General features: G+C 42.5%; 1 protein-coding gene and 1 long non-coding RNA gene across 6 annotated transcripts in view; one reads left to right on the top strand and one right to left on the bottom strand.

Moving 5' to 3' along the window:
* apba1a (amyloid beta (A4) precursor protein-binding, family A, member 1a) overlaps window positions 1-14,739 on the top strand; it is a 50,750-nt gene that overhangs the window by 1,256 nt on the left and 34,755 nt on the right. Inside the window, exon 2 of one of the 5 annotated variants that reach the window (XM_037097940.1) lies at window positions 11,535-11,690. The exons of the other annotated variants lie outside the window; for them this stretch is intronic. The gene's annotated coding sequence lies outside the window, so the exon portion shown is untranslated. The remainder of the gene's footprint in view (window positions 1-11,534; window positions 11,691-14,739) is intronic. 5 annotated transcript variants of the gene reach the window in all.
* On the bottom strand, window positions 6,895-13,232 carry LOC119019433. The gene is made up of 3 exons (XR_005075049.1): window positions 13,149-13,232; window positions 12,296-12,409; window positions 6,895-7,017 (listed from the first exon to the last, which is right to left on the bottom strand). It is a non-coding gene; the product is annotated as an uncharacterized LOC119019433 (long non-coding RNA).

The raw sequence follows: 14,739 nt of genomic DNA, 5'->3' as shown, positions 1-14,739 counted from the left end.
AGTGTCACACATGTTATGCAGAGGCGGCGTGTCGCTGGCCTGGTGTTGTTGCCGCAGGTTAGATGCTTGTGCAGTCTGTCTTTGTTGCAGCACCTCCATCAAGTCCGGATAGAAACCATAGTGGAAAACATTTGGGGGCAAGTCCTGCTGCTAAGTTGGACTAAAATCAGATTTAGTCTCCCAATTTGCAGTCAAATATTTGTAAACAAGTATAGTTAAAAATAAATAAATAAATAAATAAATAAATAAATAAATAAATAAATAAATAAATAAAGCTCTTGGGGAAATGTGAAAAATGCAGTTTTCCTTGCAGCAGTTGGAGGGCGTTTCCCTGTCTGGGTTTGATTGACAGCATCTGACGGCCTGAGCCCAGCAGGGGACACATTAAACCTTGGAGCTGTTGCTTCAGGTCCCTGACACACATGACACCAGAGAGTGTTTAGGGCCCTGGTTGTTGAGGTGTGTCCCACATGCAGGGCCGTTGCTAGCCATTTGGGTGCCCTAAGCACAAATGCTTTGTAGTCCCCCCCCCCCCCCGGCCACGCCCCCTCCCCCCGGAATGAACAAGAACAAATTTATCAGTGCAATTTGCTTTAATTTCAAAACAACTTGTCAATAAGTACTTTTCAATTAACAAAAGATTAAAATTAATAAATAAATAAATTCCACCAACATTATTCTACTATTCTAAACAAAGATGTGCAATGACTGTAGACTGAACTGGACATAGTAAACACAGAACAAATTAGTCAAGTATATACCCTTGTAAGTAATAATGTGCAAATTTCTTAGGAAAAGAAAATATGCATAAGTACAAATAATTGCACAATAGGATTCACTCAATCAAGGAACTTTAAATAAGTTCCTTGAATAAATAATAATAATTTGAAAGTGCAAGTTTCTTCAGTAAAAAAACATAGATAAAAATAAAATAACTGCACAATAAAATACTCAACAGAGGGACTTTACCATCTCTGTACAGGAACCATTCTGCTATTCAAAAGAACTATGTTACAGACATTTTCACAACCACCAGTTGTCAGAGGCCCTAGAGAGGCACACGCCTGCATTTTCTAGCTGCAAAATCTGCTATGAGGTTATCATATGACAGTTTCTGAGCCACGTCCCCATTGATACTGATGGCAGCCAGACCACTTAAACGTTCCTGCCCCATTGATGAACGCAGGTACGTTTTAACGAGTTTGAGCTTTGAAAAGCTTCTCTCAACAGAGGCAGCTGTGACAGGCAGAGTCAGTGCAATACGAAGAACAATCCACAGATTGGGATATACCTCTTGAAGCTGATTGTCATGCAGGAATGACAGCATTTCCAAGGCAGATGTCTGTGGTGGTAACAGAGGAAGGTTGATGATTTCCTGCATCATCTCAGGTCCATCAATGTCAGCCATTCCCTTATCCGTCAGTGTCTTGTGCACTTCATCGCAGTGTTTTTTTTAAGTCCTCCTTGGACGTTCCATTCACTTTGCTGAAATCAAGCAGCACTCCATATTTTTCTTTGACTTGATTCATGGTCTCAAACCTCTCCTGTAGTGACATTAAAGCAGAGTCCACAACACAATTGAAAAATGTGACCTCAAGTTTTTTAAGGGCATCATTGAGGGGCTCATCAACAGCTTCATATGCAAACTGCCTTTTTGTGCTCCTGAGCCTTTTTTCCTTTAGCTCTGGTTCTATATTCAGGGCCTCACAGAGTTCCTTGGCAGTTGACACAGCCTCATCAAACCCAGATTGTCTGTAGTTGGTGAGGTTGCTTTTGGCACTGTCAATGAGCCTGACAGCAATGTCAAGCTGCATGGAGCTGGATTGCAGTAGCTTGTTCACCTGGTTTGTGATGGTAAGAAGTTCACACCACACAACAGAGCAAATCAAAAATCGAAATGACGCTACTTCCTCAGCAAGAGCTTGAGCCTCCACCTTTGCCACTGGATCACTTACAGCCTCCCTAGCCTCCAGGAGAGCATCTCTCACTTCTTTTGTCTGATTCCGGACAGCTGTTACGCTCTGAAGCCTGCTTTCCCATCTAACGTCACTCCAAGTTTTCAGTGTCAATTTGACATGCTTTGTCAAACTGGCCCATCGCTGGGTGGCACCTGAGAAGAAATTGAAGAGCTTCTGCAAATACCCAAAGTAGCCAGTGGCATCTTGAGAGGACTTGGCAGCATCAGCTATGACTAGATTCATAGTGTGAGCTCCACAAGGGACAAACAATGCTCGTGGGTTTAACTGTAGCAGTCTAGCCTGAACACCTTGTTTCTTCCCCTTCATGTTGGCTCCATTGTCATAGGCCTGTCCTCGACAATTTTCGAATGGAATGCCAAGCTCCTTCAACTTTTCAAGGATAGCATTGGACAGGTTAAGGCCAGTTGTTTGCTCCACATTAATATATCCAAGAAAGTATTCCTTAATGTCTGGTTGTGTTTGGAAACAGACAATGCGCACTATGACAAACATCTGCTCTGTGTGGCTCACATCTGGAGTACAATCAAGAATAATGGAGAAATATTTTGCCAACTGGATTTGTCTCACAATGGTGTGAAATGTTTCTGAAGAGATGATCTGAATTAGTTCATTTTGTATCTCAGGGCTGAGGTAATGTGTGTAGGAACTTTCATCTTTTATTCTGGCCAGGTGATTTTCCATGACAGGGTCATATGTTGCCATAAGCTCAACTTCCTTCAAAAAGTTGCCATTGTCTGCTTCATAAAGACGGTCAGAAGAGCCCCTAAAAGACAAATTTCTTGCAGCCAGTGAGAGAGTGATTGAGAGCAAGCGTTTGAGAATCTCTCGCCACCTTTTCCTTTCTGCCTCTAGTAATGTCAGTTCTTGTTGATCTATTGCCATGCCCTTCTTTAGCCGTATGTCCAGTTCTGTCCACTTCAGCATGCACTGTGTGTGGTCTGGGCTACACTCATGACCCCTCAAACAGGTGTTCATGTTGGACCAATCACTGTACCCCTCTGCAGTCAGCGTTATATCCTTTGAGCTAAAAAGCTTGCATGCAAAGCACAACACAGCATTGTTCTGTGGAGAGTACACTACCCAGCTCCTGTGGACCTTTTCTCCATTGGGAAGAATTTTGAACTGGAGGCTGGTATGAAATGCTCTTCCATCGGGTCCCTTTGGAAAATTAAAATCAGAGCTGACTTTAAAAGGTCCTCTCCGCACAATTTCCACACGATCAGCGTCTAAAATGTGGGCTGGCCATAGGGCAGGATCTGTTGGAGGGGGCACATATGTCTCTCCAGTGTCACTTGCCGATGGCCTCTCAGTGACAGGACTCACTACTCTTTCAGAAGCGGTAGCTGTGTGTGTAGTTGTATCTGTACCTGAACTGGTAGTTGATGGTTGTTGGTCAGGGCTGGGAGCTGTTGCAAAATCTGCAGACCAGCTGGTTGATGGTTGATGTGGGCTCGATCTGCTGGTTGATGGCTGCTCTAGATCTTCCTCCTGGCCTTGAGCTTCTCCTTGGACAAATTTAAGCATTGACCCTGCATTCAGAAATACAAGAAAAAATATTCAGGGATTGTGTTGAAAAAGTTTTAAACCACAGTCCAAAACATTTTGCATTAGGTTTATGTAGGCCTACATGTAAATCACTGGCATTTTTAAAAATTCAAAACTCAAATTTACATTTATGAAGGTTTCATAAGGAACAATAATTTTGCACATAATTAATAACTCTATATGAATATGAAGGAGAAATCTATAACTTTAAGGTTGATTCTTCTCATATTACAGTTTCACCAACAGATGTCGCCCTTGGCCTATGAACCTGTAAGTTTTCCCTATTTACAGGAGTATCTGAAGATGGACTTTTCATTTCAGAAATCTCCAATTTACCGGGTTTTCGAAAGTCACCGAGTCATGCAAAGTAAACTTGGCGAATAGGGTAGCGATACTTGACTGCACCTCTGACTGTAGCAAGCCCAGGTTAATCAGAAAAAGCATAGCTACCTTGCTAGCGATTTGAGGACGGATTGCTAGTCGTATGATCTACCGAATGCTAACGTTAACGGAACAGTCGACTGGCCATGATGAATTGCTTTCAATAATCCATATTCATTCCCACAACGTAAACTAGCTAGCAAGCATCAATAATTTCCAACATCAATCATTTGCAACACTTAACACAGTCTGAACGTGGCTAGTAGGAGCTATTGTTACAAAGTTTGTTGACGGTAGCAATATTAGCTGGCATGAGCACAGACATGCTTGCAAAGGCTACAAAATGAACATTTTTTGTTTAAAACATTGTCTTACCTGCAAGCGCCGCATTAGCATCATCTCGCTTTCGCTTCTTCTTTTTTTTCTCCGCTCCCGACTCCTGATGCCTTTTCGAGGCCATGTTAAAACAGCTGTCAAACTTAACTGAGGTTGAGGCATAATGGAACAGACCACTGGGACGTGGGGGAGGGGGGGCACCAAGAGGAGACAGGGGAGAGGGCAGCAAGATTCACCGTTTTCTCCAGCAAATTGTCATAGATGTTGCTTTTGTACTGCTTTATACATGTTAACATGCTTCATTTAATATTTATTTATAGTTACTAGTACCTAGACAATCATGTTGATTTTTCACAAGCCTGATTTTTTGGTCCCCCCCCAGGCACTTGGTGCCCTACGCGCTGTGCGTAATGTGCGTGTGCGGAGCTACGGCGCTGCCCACATGGCTGGTACAAGTCAGCCCTTTTTGGGATTTTAGGTAAATTGAGCATATAGAATTGGTCGCAAGTCTGTATAAGAAATCACTCTGACTTTACAGCTAAGAGAATAAGTACACAAGAAGAGAAAATAGAAAAAAAGGAAAAAACCCATTGAAAGAATGCTGCTTTACCATTACAGTGGTTTATAGCTATAAAAGCAGATCTCAAGAAGCAAATCAACAACTGAACAGACAAATATTTGGACATTCACAGACTATTTGCATTGTATTCTGTTTTCTGCACCTGAGAAGCTTGTTAGCCATTTAGCCTGCAATCTAGAGTTAGCAGTGCACTTTCCTGTGTAACAGTGTACTTTTGCTCTGTTTCTCAAGCAATGTAGGACACAGCTGAATGTTTTTAACATATTCAGAGAAGAAGTAGACTTTGGCAGGGTAATGGATGTGTTTCACATGTTGTGTGTCAGGCTGCTTTCTGCCTGGCTGTCTTTCGATGACATTTTAGGTGGCGCTGCACAATTCATCAAAATATTTTTGAAAGCACTGTTTGGCCAAATGCACCATCCAAAACACAGGAGCGGTAGATTTTTTGGACCATCGTAACATGTCACACATACCTGTCACAAAATACTGTGCTGCAACCGAGATGCCCTGCTGAAAGTGTTACACTGTAGAAGTGAGGAAACTTGCTGGTTTAGTGGGCTACAGACCCCAATTTCATCTTTATGTTTTCAGTGAGAAGTGACAGGATTGTCATCCTGTATTATGCTTTTTTTCCCTTCTGATTTTTGTTCTTAGATGTATGCTGTAGCAGAAACAAAAACTTTCAAACTGCTCGTTTCAGCTCCGTTTTGGTTTAAATCACAGTTTTGAAACTAGCACTTGCACAACTATGCTCCAGGAAGTTGTCAGGCTGTACATTGTTGCTCTTGCCATTCCCTCCAATACGATGTCTTCATGTAGCAGCAAACCAGTGACACACATCCAACAAATGGCGACCACACCACCAGGGAGGCATAGTCTTTTTTAAATGTTACAAATTGGGATCCAACAAGAATACTTGATCCAGAAATAGCCAGGGCTCCAGGAGCTCCTACTGTTTTCTTACCAGTCTACCTCTGACACAAGGTGTTTGTTGTGTTGTGAATCTCCCCCTGCTCTTTTCTGCTTCTATTTAAAGACACTGCGCGGGTGACCAAGCGGATGACTTGTTTTTTCTCACACAAGCCACTCAGTCACACTGAATCTGCATCTTCTGCTTGCAAGGTCTCAACTGCCCTCACAGTTCATCCCCAAAAAGTACAAATCTTTTGAGTGCATCACTGAGTGCACAGTACCTTGGCAGGTCAGCCACAGGTCTAAACTGAATTCTCCCCAATGGCAAACTTTTCTCTGTTGGAGTGAATGGAGTTTGACTACTTACATGTTTTGGGGCCATAGAGTGTTCTCAGCCAAGCCAGTTAAAAGTATGTGAGTCGAGGTGATGCGCTGACAAAGCCAGCTGACCTGACTTGCTTGTCCCTTGTGCGCAGTGAGCTAGTCTCAAAAACTGGGATGTTTGCAACCACACACCATGACGACTTGCAAAGCCTAAGCACTGATGCAAGAAGCCCAGTGTTGTCAACTTTGGCATGCGCACCCTGGAGCTGGGGACTTTTTGCTCAGGGGCCTCCTGGCAGGTTAATCCTTCCATGAGCCATACAGTTGTAGTTAGTGGGCTGTGCTCTTCAGCACTGGCGAGAATATCAATTTTTCGCGTCGCAAGACACGAAAAACTGCCAAACATTTCCCATAAGAAAGGAATGGGACGAGGTAAAAAAAGTTGCAAATCTTCAACATTTTTCAAGATTTAAAAACTGACATCTCTGGCATACGTTGACCTAGACACACCATTCGAACTTTAAAATGTAGATAAAAGTCCAAATTATCAACACGGGATTCAACTTTTGCTTTAGCTTTCATAGTTTATTCGTCACGGGGCAAAGCGCACAGCCCACTCTCACGATTTCCCGGCGGGGAATTGTCTAGTTGTAATATGTAATGCTATAATTCTTCTGATTCCATATTTTGGACCAGTTGCTGGAGCATGGTGTTTATATTTCCCAAAACAACAGTGAAAAAACAGTGAGTTAGGAATAACGAGGGTATATTTAGAAAAATGAGTCCTTCCGAGGTCATCATTGTTCCAGTTTGCTGCTTTGTTGGATTTTTCTGTCGATGTATTGGTCAGCAACCAACGCAGAGCTCCACTGCTGCCCACCAGCTTTAGTTTCAGCCTGTTTCTTCTCACTTTGTTTCTGTGTCTGTCGACAGTAGCTGTGGCAGCCTGCAGTCATCTCCCTGCTCACACAGAGTGAGGATAAAATAAGTGGACATCTTGGCAGACCTGGACAAAGAGCCCTTTGCTACTGATAAAAATCATCTCTATTTGTTTGAGATGTTTCTGCTGGTGTGTGTATCAGTGACCAGAGACTCGATTTCCTCTGAGGCCATCCAACCTTGTGCAGAAACAGTGACAGACTGAATCCATCTGGTGATGTAAATTTCTGCCTCCTCAAGCATTTACGGTAGCCGGAGGGAAATATTTCACCTCTAAAGGTTCTCTCATTGTAAGCTATGAAGTGGTGTACGATGGATTCATCATATAGCATGGGAAACATCTTTCATACAGGCTTTGTTTTTGTGATGCAGTGCTTGTATGATTGGGACGATAAAGGTGACAAGCTGAAAAAGCTGTTAAAACTAAGAAGTTAGCGTTGCAGTTTGGTTCCATTTTGGCAACAACACTATTTGCTTAGGTTTAGGAATAGATCATGGTTTGTTTTATAATAAGAAGCTAAGCATTACGTTTTTTTTATTTAACATAAGTTACAAATGTGACAAATTCCATATATTTTCTACATTATGTTTGTGATGTTATGCCTTTGACATTACTTACTTTGTAAGTTAACTTACTTGCTGTCATAAATTCCATAAGTCCATTATGTTGTGTACATTTGTAAGTAAACTTATGGACATACAGTACGTTAAAGAAGTCACCACTGACATTTTGTCTCACATAAAACACATTAAATAAGGAGTAATCTCCTGAGTGAGAGCCCTGCATTTGATCCATCCATCAACCTCAGCCTTCTCCATATGTGAGCTCTCTTGCTACTTGTACTACGTAAACTGACTTCTTTCCTTCAAATCAAATCAAATCAATCTTTATTTATATGGTGCTTTTCATACAAAAAAGTATCTCAAAGTGCCTTACAGAAATTTACAAACAGCAGAAAAAAAGAAACGGCAAATAAAATCAAGAGAAGAAAATTAGAAGAACCCAACCCTCCCACCCCCACAGACATGCAGAGACGTGCACAAATACATACACACACTCACACATGCGCACGCAAACACACAGACGCACACACACCCACACATACACTAGCTGCCACTAGAGAGACACGGCTGGGCAACGAGACCTGAGGCGCAGAGGAAGCTACCTTTGGGGAGCCAACCACACTGGGAGACATCCCGGTCCGAGGCTGCAGGGAGCACCACCACAGAGACCACCCCAACCCGGGCAGACAGGAGGCCCCGCACCAGGGTGCAGAGGCTCTGGTCACCTGGGCCGGAACCGTCCATGAGACAGCGCCCCCCGTGGCCAGACCAGAGACCACTCCCAGTCTGGCAGGCCCCCATGAGGAAACACTGGAGATTAAAAACTGACAGACTAAAACAGTAAAATAGGGCAAAGCATAGAAGCTAAAAACATGAGGGGCTAAAACATAAAAGCATAAAGGCTAAAAATGTGAGAGATTAAAACAGTAAAAAAGGATAATAAATAAATAAATAAATGAATAAAAAAATAAATAAATACAAGTGCTCTGGTTAGCACAGCATAAAAACAATTAAAAAGAATTTAAATTTCAATTAAAAGCCTGGTGTTTGTCTTGCATAGTGCCCACTAAGGGCTGCAGAAAGGTCTGGCTCAACCAATTCTCATTCTGGTACAGGGAAAAACAAACACTGTTTTTGTTTTCTTAAACCAATCACAGTCGTTTGGGTGCCGCTAAACAGAAGAAGCTTCTGCAAAATAGTGTCAGGATGAACTTGCTTTGCATGTGAAAAAAATGTTTACATTCATCCCATAAGTGACCAGGTCAGGCATACAGTAACTTCCCATTTTGAGTGTGTTGATTTCTAGCGCTATTGTTTTGTTGTTGTTGTGTGTAGGGACAAACGGTAACATGCAGATAGTGGAAGCGAGGAGAACGCGGCCTGAAAAAGCCGACCCATGACAAGCTTATATCAGCAGTCTGTATCCAGACAGCCAGACTGCTCCTGTCACAGTTACTATGGTCACTAGAGGTCACCACCAACACATCTTCTGCTTCAATAGTCAACCAGTGCTGTCATTTTTCTGGTGAGGTTGTCTATATAGAGATTTGTTTCTGCTTTACATTGAGTATAGAGTACACAGACAGAATGTGTTCAATCTCAATATGAATATAATATAATAAGTGTTTTAGTGATTATGTTTTTGTCCAGTGGCCTGGGGATTTGGGTCCAGCATTTTGGATTTTGATAAGATCTGGTACAGTTTTGAGATTTTGCAATACAGTGTATACCTTGTTAACTGTTCTTTTAGTACCTTTGAGTTAGGGCTGCGTGATATATCGTTTGAGCATCGTCATCGTGATGCACATGTGAGCTATAGTAACATCGCGGGGCCTGCAATGTAGGAGGCACTCATCTAATTTTAAGGGTACCTGACACACACTGCGCATGCATGTGCAGCGATCCACCAATCTTGTTAGTTCTTAATCAGAGTGCTGAAGCAGACCACGCCCTGCACTTGGAGTGAGTTGCTGGTAACAAGATTGAAAAATGAGCAAGGAACAAGAAAAAAATCGCCGAAAAAAGAAGACTCTGTGCCTAAAAGAAAAGCAGCGTCAGTTAACTGGAGTTATTTCAGCTACAAGAAGGATGATATTGACCAAACACTTATTCTGTGTCAACAGTGCCTTGTATCTGTTGCCACAACCAGAGGTAACACAACTAATTAGTCTGACCAGTTAAGTTAGTACCACACAGCTCAGTATGACAACAACAGGTAAGATCAGTGCAGGTTAATTGTCCACAAGATAGCAGCAGTTCAGCATAACATAACATGCTGTTCAGGTCATCTGATGACAATTCCTGTATTTTTTCATATCACAATATATATCGCAGGGTTTTTCCAATATCGTGCAGCCCTACTTTGAGTGTATTAGATGTGCAGGCAGTATGATAGTATTTCTGTTTTGATTTGTGCTTCAGTGTGATTAAATATTTGATTTGCTAATTATTTCATTTGCTAGAGTAGCTCAAACCAGACATCCCTTGTCATGTTGTCCAGGAAGTGACAGTGAACATGACAGATGAGTGAAACCCTTTGTTCGAAAATATATAGAGAAATGTTCTCAAACAGAAACCAAGCTAAAATTGGAGCAGGTCTCTTCAAGTCTCTGTTGCATTTCTGTCAGCCTGTCTGCTCTGCTGTGTGTTACTCGATTGAAGCTTCAGCCTCCCACAACCCCAGATGGCAGTGAGTGTATAAATCACACAGTTCCAATCTCACACTTGACCCATGTGAGAATGGAGGCAAGACTTGAAAAAAATTATGTGAAGATAAAGAGATGCCTCACCTCTATTTTGCATTTTGTTCTTTTATGGCCTCCTGTTTTATTGATAGGAACAGGACAGACTATAAACTGGACTACACCACTCCCAAACATTAAGGGAACACCAAGTCAGTTAAACTTCAAGGGTATCAGTTTCTCTATTTAGGATACACAAGTGGTTTTGAATCAGTTTCACCTGCTTTGGTATGAATGAAAGTGACACCAGGTGCAATGCTCCCAAAAAAAAGGGAATGGTTTTACATGTGGTGGCCTCAGACAGGTGCTCTCTCCCTATCCTTCCTGACTGATTCTTTGCTAGTTCTCTGTTCTGATAGTGTCCTTGTCACTACTGGTAGCATAAGGTGATACCTTCAGACCAGGTTGCACAGGTAGTCCAGCTCTCCCAGGATGGCACATCCATACTGGCGGCCACAAGAACGTTTGCTGTGTCTTCCAGCACAGTCTCAACAGCATTGAGGAGAAGACTGTCTGTTATACAACGAGGGCTGGACAGTACCGTAGAAAGGCAACATCCCAGCAGCAGGACCGGCATCTGCTCCTTTGTGCGAGATGAACCTGACAACCTGAGGCATTTGTGAGAGAACACCAGAATTGGCAGGTCTGCCATTTCTGCCCTGTTATGTTCACAGATGAGAGCACATGTTACAGGCGTGAAAGAGTGTGGAGGTGCCATGGTGAACATTGTGCTGCCAGTAATATCGTCCAGCAGGACTGGTTTGGTGGTGTTTCAGTGATGGTCTGAAGAGACATATTGTTGGAGGGTAACACATCCATGCCATAGCCTACAGTAGCCTGACTGCTGTCAGGTACTGGGATGAAATCCTCAGAGTGACTGTCAGACCTTATGCTGGTGCAGTGGATCCCGGGTTATTCCTGTCCTGCAGGACAATGCCCAGCCTCATGTGGACAGAGTGTGTAGGCAGTTCCTGGATGATGAAGGCACTGATGCCAGTGACTGGCCTATTTGTTCCCCTGACCTAAATCCAATTGAGTACCTATGGAACATTATGTATTAATGCATCTGTCACAGCCACATATCACCACAGACTAGGGGTGGGCTGATTGATATCGATAGTATCGATACCAAGGTGAGTATTGGTATGAGATTGATACTAGCATGATGAGATTGATATTTTTGTTGTAGTTTCTCTTCTATAAGTTCAGCAAATTACTCGTATTTCTTCACAGAGTTTGTGTGATGGCAGCATCTCTCTCAGTCCTTATGTGCAGTGCTCCTCTCCACCTCTCTTACTCGGCTCACTTGGGTTCACTGTGCCCCCGTCCTGGCACAGAGACAGACGTCACTGACAGAGGCCTTTCAACAAAAACCTCAACAATATCCAGGTAGCAATTTCTAGAAGTGAAAGGTATTTCCAGCGTTAATTAATGTTGTTTTTCAAAGTGTAAATGGAGGTCAGACATGTAATTTTAGCAGAGTGAATAAACTATTATCTTATATTTAGACAGTTGAAATAAATCTTATTGTTTTACTGGAACTCAAAAATATATACTTGTATTAAGATATATAACCTACCTTAAACCTGAAATATGAATATGGCAGAATATAATAACCCTTTTGTATATTTGTTGAAGGACCATTAATATTCCTTTTCAGGCTACATGCAGATAGGTTATAGATCTAATTATGTTAAATATTGTTTTATACTCTTGAGACTGTGCACAGAGACACAGCAAAACTTCTTGCACCAAAGCAGATGAAACTGTTTCACAACAGCTTTTGAAATGGACACACTGATGTCCCTGAAGTTTAAACTTGGTGTTTTTTGAGCGGTGTGTGTGTGTGTGTGTGTGTGTGTGTGTGTGTGTGTGTGTGTGTGTTACCAGGTTTGTACTGTGTTTGTATTGTGTGATGTGCTTTCCTCCACACACACTGTCTTTTCAATACATTTTGAAAGACCTCACCTGGTGTCACCGGTACACTATTTTACCTTGCTGTTTGATGCAGTGGAAATCACACTGTGCCTCTCCCCTCCCTCTCACACACTGGGCACTGGTGGAATCAGGACTGCTGATTGTCATGGAAACCACTGGGTAATTAGTTTCTGTGGGAGGGCAGAGTAGGAGGTTACCTCTCCAGAGGGCAGCAGTGTTACCTACGTATACCACCATGGCTGTCACTTGCTGCCCTTCCCTGTTGTCCCACATGGTGTCCTATCCCTGGCTGAACACTTGAGTGATTATCATTTTAAATTTCAGGCCTGTGTCCAAACTAATGTTAGTGAAAGAGTTTGTTATGAGATATTAAAGCATCAAACAAGCATTTGAGATTAACTAAATGTACATACTTTTACAATTAAATAGTCTCTAAGCTATAACTGTGATGCAAGTCCTTTCTGGCTGGAAATGACATAACAAACAGGGAGATCCGTTCTTTAACAACTGACCAAATGATCAACCTTTTGTGTCTTGGGTCAGTGTTGGTGCTCTCATCAAGCAGCAGACAGCAGCGTTCATCAAACAGGTTCTGATAAACCAACTGAACACTACCTGCATAGTACCAAACTGCACAGAGACAGAGACCAAAAGGCTCTCTGCAGGTTTGAATAGTGCTGGGCGGTATACCGGTGTACATTTTTGTTATGATATGAATTTTTGATATACCCCCACACCAGTGTATTACACAACATTCGGAAAGCTACGCTGCGCCGCGCGACACTGTTTCAGACCGGAGCCTTTTCAGTGTTGCGCTTCTTAACAGGCATGGTGCGACTGCGAGGCGTGGTGAGGGTAAACAGTAGTGCTCTGGTGTTAGCTGTCTGTTGCTTGACTCTGCGTTCTCACCAAAAGCGATAAAATCGCCTGTTGTCTCTCTGGTCGCTCACATCGTGTCACTGCAGTCGCTTGTGTGGCAGCGACTGAAGCGACCAAAGCGACCGAAGGGGCGGGTCTTTCAATGCCCATCCCCCCTGGGATGTCTGCCAATGGTCAGTTTAGTTTTAATTAGTTTAATAAGTGATTAAGTCGTTTCAGTTTGGTTTTTATCTGGGAATTTAATGTAGTTAACTATAATCCAAAGCACCTCCACTTTCATCATCGGAGGAGTTGAGCCGAAGATAGTTTGAATGTCGCTTGACTGGGAGATAGCAGAGGCAGCGCAGAGTTCAGGTCGAGCAGAACTACATGAACTTGGACTGGGAAATGGTGACAAAGGTGTACAGAAGTGTAAGACAGTATGACTTCGCTGGAGACTTTTAGATGCTAACTGGCGTTTTTCCGATTTTGTGTGTGACACCTGTGGTTTCACAAGTTTGCCCAAGTTGAGGGTCGTTCTGCAGAGCATACGCTGTGCTTCAAATTCATTATTAGGTTCAGCTTTAAACCAGCTCCCATAGTTGTAGCAGATTCCGCTGTCAAAGTCTTTCCAGAACCGGTGAAGTGTGCGGTAATAAATTCTGACCGGGCTGTTGACAAAATGCCACTTGTGTTCCTGGATACATCAGAAAGAATTACAACCCAGGGAACTAACTGTGAATCTCACCAACACATTCCCCCAAAACAAAAATCAAAAATGGAAAAAAAGGCAACAAGGGAAGCAGTAAATGAACGTACATATTTAAGACCTTACTAAATGTACAGTAATACAAGACCTATATACAAAATATGGATGTATTTAAGACTAAGGCCTAAAATTGAGATTGTCAAATTTTAGACTTTTAAAGACTTTTTAAGACCCTGCAGAAACCCTGGACATAGTGGAACATTTAGCAGCTTAAACGTCAATCATCAGCTGTGTTAGCTCGATCAACCATGTCAAACACACAGGCACAAAGCAGATGTGCCAGTAACTGGACCAGATTAGAGTCAAAAGGTCAGGCAACGCCTCTGGCTTAGTATCACAACAGAGTATATTGAAACTATCAGCAGGGTATTGATAACACAAGATACTGTATTATTGTATCAGAATATTAAGTATTTGCCCCACCCCTACTCTCATGTCAAAAGGCATCATTATTATTCAACGCCCTTGTTAGTGGTACAAGGGTGAGACGGGGGACAGAGTGTCTATTATTAGGGTTCTGACTTGAGGAACTAATTAGCAATAAGCTGACAAAAACACTGCAGCCAAGAATAGGCCAGAGCATGTGGAGCCTTATCTCATCGGGAACATTTTTATGCTGTGTTAGAGTTTTTCATGTACTGAGCCAGTGCTGTGTCTGCTCCATTTACAACTCATCATGAATTAGCAACAGAGCTAGAGCAGGCTGCCGGACGACAGCGGATAGGAAAGACCGATTGACAGGGTCCCTGACATGAAATCCTGTAGTAATTAGGGAGAATGCAGGAATGGTCTGAGAGATGCTCTGAGAAAGGTCACTGATAGAAATGTTTGCACTGCTGTAAATAAATAAATAACAGGCATTGTGCAGGAGTG

The sequence above is a fragment of the Acanthopagrus latus genome, chromosome 5, assembly GCF_904848185.1.
Source record: "Acanthopagrus latus isolate v.2019 chromosome 5, fAcaLat1.1, whole genome shotgun sequence".
Taxonomy (NCBI): domain Eukaryota; kingdom Metazoa; phylum Chordata; class Actinopteri; order Spariformes; family Sparidae; genus Acanthopagrus; species Acanthopagrus latus.
This window is presented reverse-complemented; position numbering and strand designations above follow the sequence as displayed.